At 38.6% G+C, this 9,325-nt stretch overlaps 1 non-coding gene across 1 annotated transcript; it reads right to left on the reverse strand.

Moving 5' to 3' along the window:
* Nucleotides 1-5,255: 5,255 nt before the first annotated feature.
* LOC114237956 (U1 spliceosomal RNA) lies at nt 5,256-5,419 on the reverse strand. The gene has a single exon (XR_003623402.1). It is a non-coding gene; the product is annotated as a U1 spliceosomal RNA (small nuclear RNA).
* Between the last annotated feature and the right edge of the window lie 3,906 nt (nt 5,420-9,325).

Here is a 9,325-nt window from a genome sequence, read left to right on the forward strand (position 1 = left end):
TCATTGGAGATGGACTGCTTTTAAATTATTTTCAATTATTGCATAACCATTAGACTATGTGAACAAGCAAGTAAAGGCACTTGCTAGATGTTTAAAAGAAAAAACTTAGCTTAGATTCTATTATTTGTGCATGACAAGGGACAATGTTCATGAGTTAGAATTATAAGGACTTTGCCATAAATTTCCCTATTGCTTGAAGACATTGCTTCGTGGCTAAGAAGTTTTTTAAGGAGTTGATGAGCTTGAAAAAAAATTTTTTTTGACTAATTCAAATGGATCTAAAAATGTGATACCCTGAGATTACTAAATGTTCAGCTGTTCAGCTGGCAACGTCCTAGCCCAGAATTCACACTCTGGTCAAAAAAGGTGAAGGACTAGGAGTTAAAGCTTTTATGTGTGCCTTTCCTTTTCTTTAAATATGTATTTTCTTTGTATTGCTTAGTTAGTTTGCTGATATTCAAAGAATTAGCTAATGTCTTTTTATTTGAGGTAGGATAAAAAAGTTATTTTAATTTTTTTCAACAAGGTAGAAAAAGCATCATTTCTTTTCTATTGAAACTGCATTTACAAAGTCAATTTCCCAAATTCAAAGGTGAAGGCATGCAAGAATAGAAAACAAAGTTTGTTAGTCCACAGATATGAGATACCTTAAAAAAATAAAATAAAATCTCTGTAGGACTTCCCAACCTGCTGTGCTTCATTTTAGATTCTAGAGCCATCATTAAGAAAAACACGCTTTTTCTTTTATCTGTGCCCCGTATTGGTATTCATTCTCCTCTAAGCAATTGTGAGCAATCAGGTCCCCCAACTGAAACCCTTTTGAAATTTCTGTGTCTTCAGTCTCTTTGTAAATATGCTAAGTTATTCTCCATCCTCCCTGCCACCAATGAGCAGACTTAATCGAGATAATATGCAAAGTGTTATTCCCCTACTATTTACACCTCTCCAAAAAGGGAGAATTATTTTCAAGTAAAGAAACCTAAGGTGAAGGGGGTGAAGAATCACCCACTGATTGTGTAGCCCATCAAGATGTGCTGCCCTAGCCCAATTCTCATTTTGATTTATTTAAGTTTGGAAATAACAGTATTAAATTAGCAAAGACAAGCAATAAACAAAACCCTGGAGATGAATTAGCCATTGTCTCTGGTCCATTAATCTCCTCTTCAATTCTAGAGAATTGTGGCTCACCCGGACCCGAAGATCAAATAAAATGCCTAATTGGGAAAATCCTAAACAAGTGTGTCCTGGGGAGCTTGAATTTATTTGTCACCCGCTCAAACAACTGTGTTGTTTATATAAGTCTTTAAAACCCTGATACTTTTCCTCTACTATATCTTAATCCCTGGTTCTTTATGCTCAGGAGGGCAATTTAGAGTTGTTTTCAATTAACTAGAATGGAGAGGGGCACTTATTCCAAAAACAGATAGCTGTGTTGTGAGTATTTTGCCAAACATACTGAGTGGTTTAGATCTAAGCATCAGGTTTGGGACATGCTTTGGAATCTCCTTGAAGATAATATCTGCACTTTGGTGCTTTTAATCTCAGTAATAAATGTTTGAATATAGTCACAATTAAGGACATAGTATAGCAAGGAAGGTTGAGATGTTAAGGCTAAACACAAATGTGAAGTAAAGAGCTGAGATAATTATCCAGAACAGCAATCCCTATCAGGCAATACTTTCATTTTTAAAATGCAGATAATATGCAGATAATTGAGGTCAAACTTTTTATTTAATACAGCAAAATAGAATGAAAATCAGTGTGCTGAATCTTGTTCACACAGCGGTGGGACGATAATTTTCACAGCCTAAAAACACACAAATACTTTATGTTGTATAGAAAAAGCCAAAGAGCAGGAAACTGTAAAGCAACTAACCGGCAGTGAAATGACTACACACGCTATTAATATTTACTGTGTCTCAACAATAGTTTAAATGCAGAACTTACGATGCATAATATTTTATAAGAATTATGTCATTTAATCCTCAGGGTGAATCAGAAGCAGGTTAATATTATTAGCTCTGTTATCTAGATGAACAAACAGCGCTTCTAGAGGTTAGAGAGTCACTCAAGACTGGTCAAATGGTAGGACCAGAATTTGCTCTCAAATCCCTTTGCTTCTGAAGTCTATGCTTTTAGTACTAAATTGCATGGCTGTTATCACCAACGCTGCAGAATTACTAACAGGGTTTGCTGAAGCGATTTGTTAAGTTGAGTAGAAGTTAAAAAGTATTACTGAGCCTAGGTGAAACAGAGGTGAGTTTAGATTTGGGGAATATATGAAGGAATTCTCTAGTTAGCAATGTCTCTGCAACAGTAAAAACGCACTTGTTTTTACTCTATGTTTGCTAAACTGTCCTTAGTTTTAGGACATTTACACAGCATTGTGTTCCTCCAGCCCATCTCCCTATTTAAGCGTGTTAGTATCCTTTGCCTTCAGCTGCAGTTATTATTACTGGAGCAAGCTATTAATGTGCTCAGGAAGGTAGCATAGGGATCAAGTCAACTTGTGTGTTAAGTTGACTTCAGTCCTCTATTATTGATCGGCTTATACATTAACTTGTTTTAAAGAAATACTCATTGGGGCAGAACAGACTGTATTTAAGATGAAGACTGGTGTAGAATATAGGGGTTATGTATAGGGGTTGTGTATATGTATACATTGCCTGATAATTTAGGCATAACATTTTTTAATATTGTTGCTATACAGGCACATCTATAGCTATTTGATTGGACAATTACATACCAAACGGATTATTTAAAATATTTCAATTTGTAATAACTGCATAGCTACTTTAAAAGTACTGTTTACTTATGTTTGTCATCACAAGAAAAATTAATTTGTAACTATGTGGTGATGGATGCTATTGTAGTGATCGTTTCATGATATATACAAATAGTAAATCATTATGTTGTACACCTAAAACCAACATAACATTATATGTAAATTATATCTCAATTTTAAAAGTACTGTTTAGTTAACAAGGAGCTTTTAGGTACAGAGTTTTACTTGATTCTCAGAATAGCCTTGTGGGTTATATACTCTTATTTTTTATTTTTAAAAATAAATTTATTTATTTATTTTTGGCTGTGTTGGGTCTTCGTTTCTGTGCAAGGGCTTCCTCTAGTTGCGGCAAGCGGGGGCCACTCTTCATCGTGGTGCGCGGGCCTTTCACTGTCGCGGCTTCTCTTGTTGCGGGGCACAGGCTCCAGACGCGCAGGCTCAGTAGTTGTGGCTCACGGGCTTAGTTGGTCCGCAGCATGTGGGATCTTCCCAGACCAGGGCTCGAACCCGTGTCCCCTGCATTGGCAGGCAGATTCTCAACCACTGCGCCTCCAGGGAAGCCCTATGTACTCTTATTGTTCCTACTTTACAAATGAAGAAATAAAGACACACAGAGGTTAAATAAATAAACAATAAAATAGCTACTTAAAAATAAAATCTGAGGGGCTTCCCTGGTGGCGCAGTGGTTGAGAATCTGCCTGCTAATGCAGGGGACACGGGTTCGAGCCCTGGTCTGGGAAGATCCCACATGCCACGGAGCAACTGGGCCCGTGAGCCACAATTGCTGAGCCTGCGCGTCTGGAGCCTGTGCCCCGCAACGGGAGGGGCCGCGATAGAGAAAGGCCCGCGCACCGCGATGAAGAGCGGTCCCCGCACCGCGATGAAGAGTGGCCCCCGCTTGCCGCAACTGGAGAAAGCCCTCGCACGAACCGAAGACCCAATACAGACAAAAATAATAAACAAATAAATAAATAAATAAAAAAAGAAAATCCTTAAAAAAAAAAAAAAAAAAAAAAAAAAAAAAAAAAAAAAAAAAAAAAAAAAAAAAAAATAAAATCTGAGTAAGGGAACAAAACATTGGGATGAGAGGGATTATCAGAATGTTCGAGTGGGACATTGAGATGTTTTATTTATTCTACTTTGTATATGAAATTATCAAAACTGGGTAGGTTTGAAGCAGGCAAATCTTTGTATTTTCAATTCTAAGTAGGTGAAAAATAGAGAAAGGTAGCAATCTTGATAAAGGTCAAAAATTATACTGACAGCCATGTTGAAACTGGTAGAAAACTTTTGTTTAGACTAAACATTTCTAGGTATGATTTATGCAGACAGTTTGAAGTATTCAGAGTTAAATTTTTTTTTTGAGTGGGACTCTTAATTACAATATCCAACCTTGAAAGTGATAAACATTTTCACTCCAAATATTTACTGGTTCATACATTATTAATTAATTATGTATCAGTGAGCAACTGATGCCTGGAAACTATATCTGTGGTCGACGACTTTAAATTTAAGATCTCGTTCTCTCTTTCTGTCTCTCACTTCAAATAACATACTCTGCACATGTGTTAATTAATGGCAGAGTTGTCTTTATCTGATATTAGAAGGCCAGTAAAGTTACTCTTCTGACCATGTCTGTAACAACATAAGCAGGCAGTTCAGACAGATGATAGACTGATGATTTAGCCTTGTATGTACAGAATTAATTATAGCTTGATTTTGCTCCTGTTTTCACCTGGTGTTTTTAGCATTGTGTAGCTGCCATCTGCCTTTTAGGAAGCATTCTATAAGGGAAGCAATATTAATCTCCTTGCCTATTAATTCATTTTTATAAAAATGTAGTAAGATTAACAAAAATGTATTGATTACTTTCTATGTACCAGACACTACTAGAATCTAGGGATAGAAATGTGAGCAAAAATGGACATAGTCTGTGTTCTCATGAAATTTACAGTGAAGTATAGAAGACAGACAATCAAATAATGTAAAATAAATAACTGTGAAAGATACTTTATTAAGTGCTACCAAACATATTCTGTACTATAAGAACACAGGATTGGGAAAACTAAAATAGTCTGGAGGGCTTGGAAAGGCTTCCTTGGGAAAGTTACAATTGAATGAAGGATGAGTCGGAGTTAGGTGGAAAGGAAAGAGCATCTGAACCATAGATACAGCACATTCAAAAGCCCTTCTCAGGAAGAAGTATGGCATGTGAAACGACTGGGGAGCACAAAGCGAGGAAAGGATGATGCAAGGTGAAGCTGAAAGGATGGCTAGGTGTCCAACTCTGTAGGAATTTGTTTTATTAATCCCAAATGGCCATTCACACATACATTCAACACATTGACTTTTTTTTTTTTTTTGGCAGCACCCAGGGATGGGACCCACACCCGCTGCAGTGGAAGCTCGGAGTCTTAACCACTGGACCGCCAGGGAAGTCCCAACAGCCTGCTTTTAAATGCAGGAAAATCAGGGGAAAGTGCGAATGCAGTCCCCCACTATCACAAATGATGCAGTTGAGTTTCCCACATTTGGGAAAATTGCAGGGGTCAGCACATCCGAAATGCAATGGATAAGCCTCGCCCTGGGAGAACCACCTTCGTGATCATGGTATCTCCCCTGCCAGGTAAGTATTAACACACTGACTTTTTATTTAGACAAATGACGTTGCTGGGTGTGATGGTAAATTTTATATGACAACTTGGCTGGGCCCAGGTATTTGGCCAAACGTTATCCCATTTTTCTGGATATTTCTGAAGGTTTTTTTTCTGGATGAGATTAAACACTTAAATTAGGCTTTGAGTAAAGCAGATTATCTTCCAAAATGGGAGGGGACGACACTCATCCAATCAGTTGAAGGCTTTAATAGAACAAAGACCAACCTCCCTCAAGCAAGAAAGAATTCTGCCAGTAGATTCACTTTGAGCTGCAACTCTTCCCTGGGCCTCCAGCCTGCCGGCCTAACCTGTTAATTGTCAATTTGCCAAGCTTCCACAACTGCATGAGCCAATTCCTTAAAATCAGTCTCAATATCTATATCTATATCTACATCTCTATATCTACATCTCTATATCTACATATATATACACATATATATACATACACACACACACACACACACACACACACACACACACATCCTGCTGGTTGTGTTGTTCTGAAGAGCCCCGACTAGTACACTAGGTTATTGGAAATATGGGACACATACCTATTTGGATACTTAGTTAAAAACGAGTAACAAGGATATAAGAATATAGCATGGTGATATGAGATTAAGACAAATAAGTGGGTAGACAAATCACTGGAAGAGTTATGAGAATGAGAGAGTGCCTAGGTAGACTTAAGCAGTTGGTAGGACTTGAATTGGGCAGGGAGGACAGAGGAAGATAAATAGTCCAGGTAAGGCAGGAGCAACGGTGCAGAGGGAGAAATAAGTGTGGAATGATTGCAAGGCAATGAGTAGACCATCCTGAATGAAGCAGAAGATTTTGGTAATAAACACTCACACCTGGCATCCATCCCTGAGTCAAGAGGTGATCAGAATCCAGAGCTCTCTTGTTCTGTGTTCCACAGAAGGAAGACATTGTGTGTGGGAAACCGGGGTGTGTGGCAACATCCCAGGAAAGGCGTTATGAATTATTCAGAAAGAGAAAATTAAATAATGAGTCCTGTAAGATGGTCTAGTTCTATGTGGATTTTTTTCACCTCACAGGGGTATACAGAATAAGATGAGAAGAGCAAAAAGAAAGTGAAATAACCAATCAGCCAAACATAGCCAGAGAAATAGTTCTAGGACTCACAGCATGTGCACCTGATGTGAGAGGGGCTCCTGAAGGAGGGATAACGCAAGATTTCCACCTGTGAGAGAGAGCTGTGTTGCCAAAGTCTTTTACTGCTCTTTCTGCAGCTAGGCTAGTCTTTTGCATTGTTTCTTTCTTGCTCTCAGGAAAAGAACTTGGAGAGAATTCTACTGTAGTTAATGTCTGGGGAAAGTTATTTCTTTTATGTGCACTGTGGTGCTTGCTGCCATAAAGGCAGTGATTTAGCCAACTCTGAAGTCGCTGTTCTGATTTGTCACTCAGTGGGCTCAGTTTACAGAGGCGAAAAACCGAGCTGTCCCTCATGGGGAGGTGGAGAGCGCATTTCCTACTGGCTGCTATAGGCAGGAGTTCATTTGTTCCGGGCATCCCAAGTGCTCTAAACAACAGATTGGAGAGTTTATGCAAGTGGCATTTAACCCTCGGCATTAATTAAAAGTGGCATGCTGTGTCATTTGGGCAAGTGTGGGTAGAATTGAGGTGTAGATAGTTCTGGAGAGCAAGCTGTGAAAATCTTTCTAAAACTTTTTCACGTGTTTATGATGTAAAAGTTTATTTTCGTGACACTGATATAATTTGGGTGCAAAAGAAATGGCATCTCTTAAAACAGTTGAGTAGCATCTTGCATTCAGTTGCTGAGGAGGTAAGAGGAAGTAGTGAGTGTTTACCATTATTCTGCTTAGTCAAAATGTATATTAAATTCATAAAATATACAGGCACCAGGTTCAGCAGTCTACCTGCCTTACTTTATTGTTACCTTACAACAACTGTGTATTTATTCTCTAATGAATTTTACTGAGCACTTACTTTATGTCGGTTGCTGGGAACAGCTGGGGACAAAAAGAGATGAAATTCCTGCTCTCTTGGAGTTTACATTCCAGTCACTTAGAGAGACAATAATCAAAAGTAGAGTGTAAGTTCTACAAAGGCAGGGGTTTGTGGGCTTTTCTTTTTAATCTACTTTTAAGGCTACATCAACTATAACAGTACCTGACACATATATATACTCAATGATATTTGTTAAATGATTGAAAGGTGAGAAGAGTGAGAATTAGAGAGATTGGGTTGCTTGTTCATGGACCTCTATGCCTATAAAATACACATGCCTTCTAGATATTATTTCTTTTCTTAATATTCTGCTTATACATTTGTCTCCAAATGAGGAAAATTATAGTTTTACGGCTCAAGCCTTTCCCCATATGTTCACTTGCCTGAATTTTGAGATTTTTTTTGTTAATTTTGTTACTTTGGGTATCACTATCTTACATTTCCATTGAAACCATCACTTCGAGCTGGTTAAGAAAATTCTAACACCAAAAACAATTTCTGAAGCACTGTCTATGTAACACACATTCTTTTTTTTTTTTTTTATAAATTTATTTATTTTATTTATTATTTTTGGCTGTGTCGGGTCTTCGTTGCTGTGTGCGGGCCCTCTCTAGTTGCGGTGAGCGGGGGCCACTCTTCGTTGCGGTGTGCGGGCCTCCCATTGCAGTGGCTTCCTGTTGCAGAGCACGGGCTCCAGGTGTGCGGGCTTCAGTAGTTGTGGCACATGGGCTCAGTAGTTGTGACTTGCAGGCTCTAGAGTGCAGGCTCAGTAGTTGTGGCGCATGAGCTTAGTTGCTCCGCGGCATGTGGGATCCTCCCGGACCAGGGCTCGAACCCATGTCCCCTGCATTGGCAGGCGGACTCTCAACCACTGCGCCACCAGGGAAGCCCAACACACATTCTTTTAGGTGTAGGAGATAGAAAAAGTAAACAATCAAAACAGAGTCCTTGCCTCTGCTAGAGTAGGGGAGATAGGAAAAAAAAAACAGGAAAAATGGATAAATATATATATAATAAATGACATATTAACAAGTTCGATGAAGCAAACAAAACAGGGAAATGTGATAGCGAGACAAGAGGAAGCTGATGGTCAGGGAGGACCTCTCTGAAGTGGTAACATTTGAATTGAGATGAGACTTGAATGATGAAAAAGAGCCAGCTATGAAAGGACATTTTGGAGAAGTGTCAGAAGAAGGAACAGTGAGGGAAAGGAAAGAGCTTCACTTTTAAGGTGACAGAAATATTGCCATTTTGGAAGGGGCACAGTTGGTATATGTAGGTAAACCGAACTACCCAGATAGATGAGAAAGCAATTTGGATTTTATTTTAATTGAAATTGGAAGGCTTTACCTGGCTCCGTGTTGGTGAGTGAAAAATCACTCTGGCTGCCATTAGGATGGACAGAGAGGGTCAAAGTTGCCATCAGGATGACAACCAGTTAGAAGGTTGTTTTAGGAATTTCAGGCAAGAGTTAGTGGTAGAAATAAAGAGATACAGTCAGAGAAGAGTTATATTTTGAAGATACATTAGGCAGAATTATTGGTGGGTTGGATATAAATAGGGTGTGAAGAAGGTAATCAAAGATGACTCTAGGTTTGTGGCTGCATAACAGGTTGGGAGCTGATTCAGTAACATTGAAGAAGACTTGAGAATGGGATGGTACATAATCATGAGCAAAAAGGATCAATAGTTCTGTTTGACTGTTTTAAGTTTTCAATGACATTAATGCCAAATGAAGATTTATATTGCAAATTTATATTGCAAAGTAAGGAATAAGCATTGAATTTATGGAGATGATATGATATGAGTCTGGAAGTGGAAGTGATTTTAGAGAGAAAAATTTCAAAGTCCTCAATGTAGAGACTGAATGAGATCACTTTGAGGGAGGGTATAG

Source organism: Balaenoptera acutorostrata, chromosome 6 (genome assembly GCF_949987535.1).
Source record: "Balaenoptera acutorostrata chromosome 6, mBalAcu1.1, whole genome shotgun sequence".
NCBI lineage: Eukaryota > Metazoa > Chordata > Mammalia > Artiodactyla > Balaenopteridae > Balaenoptera > Balaenoptera acutorostrata.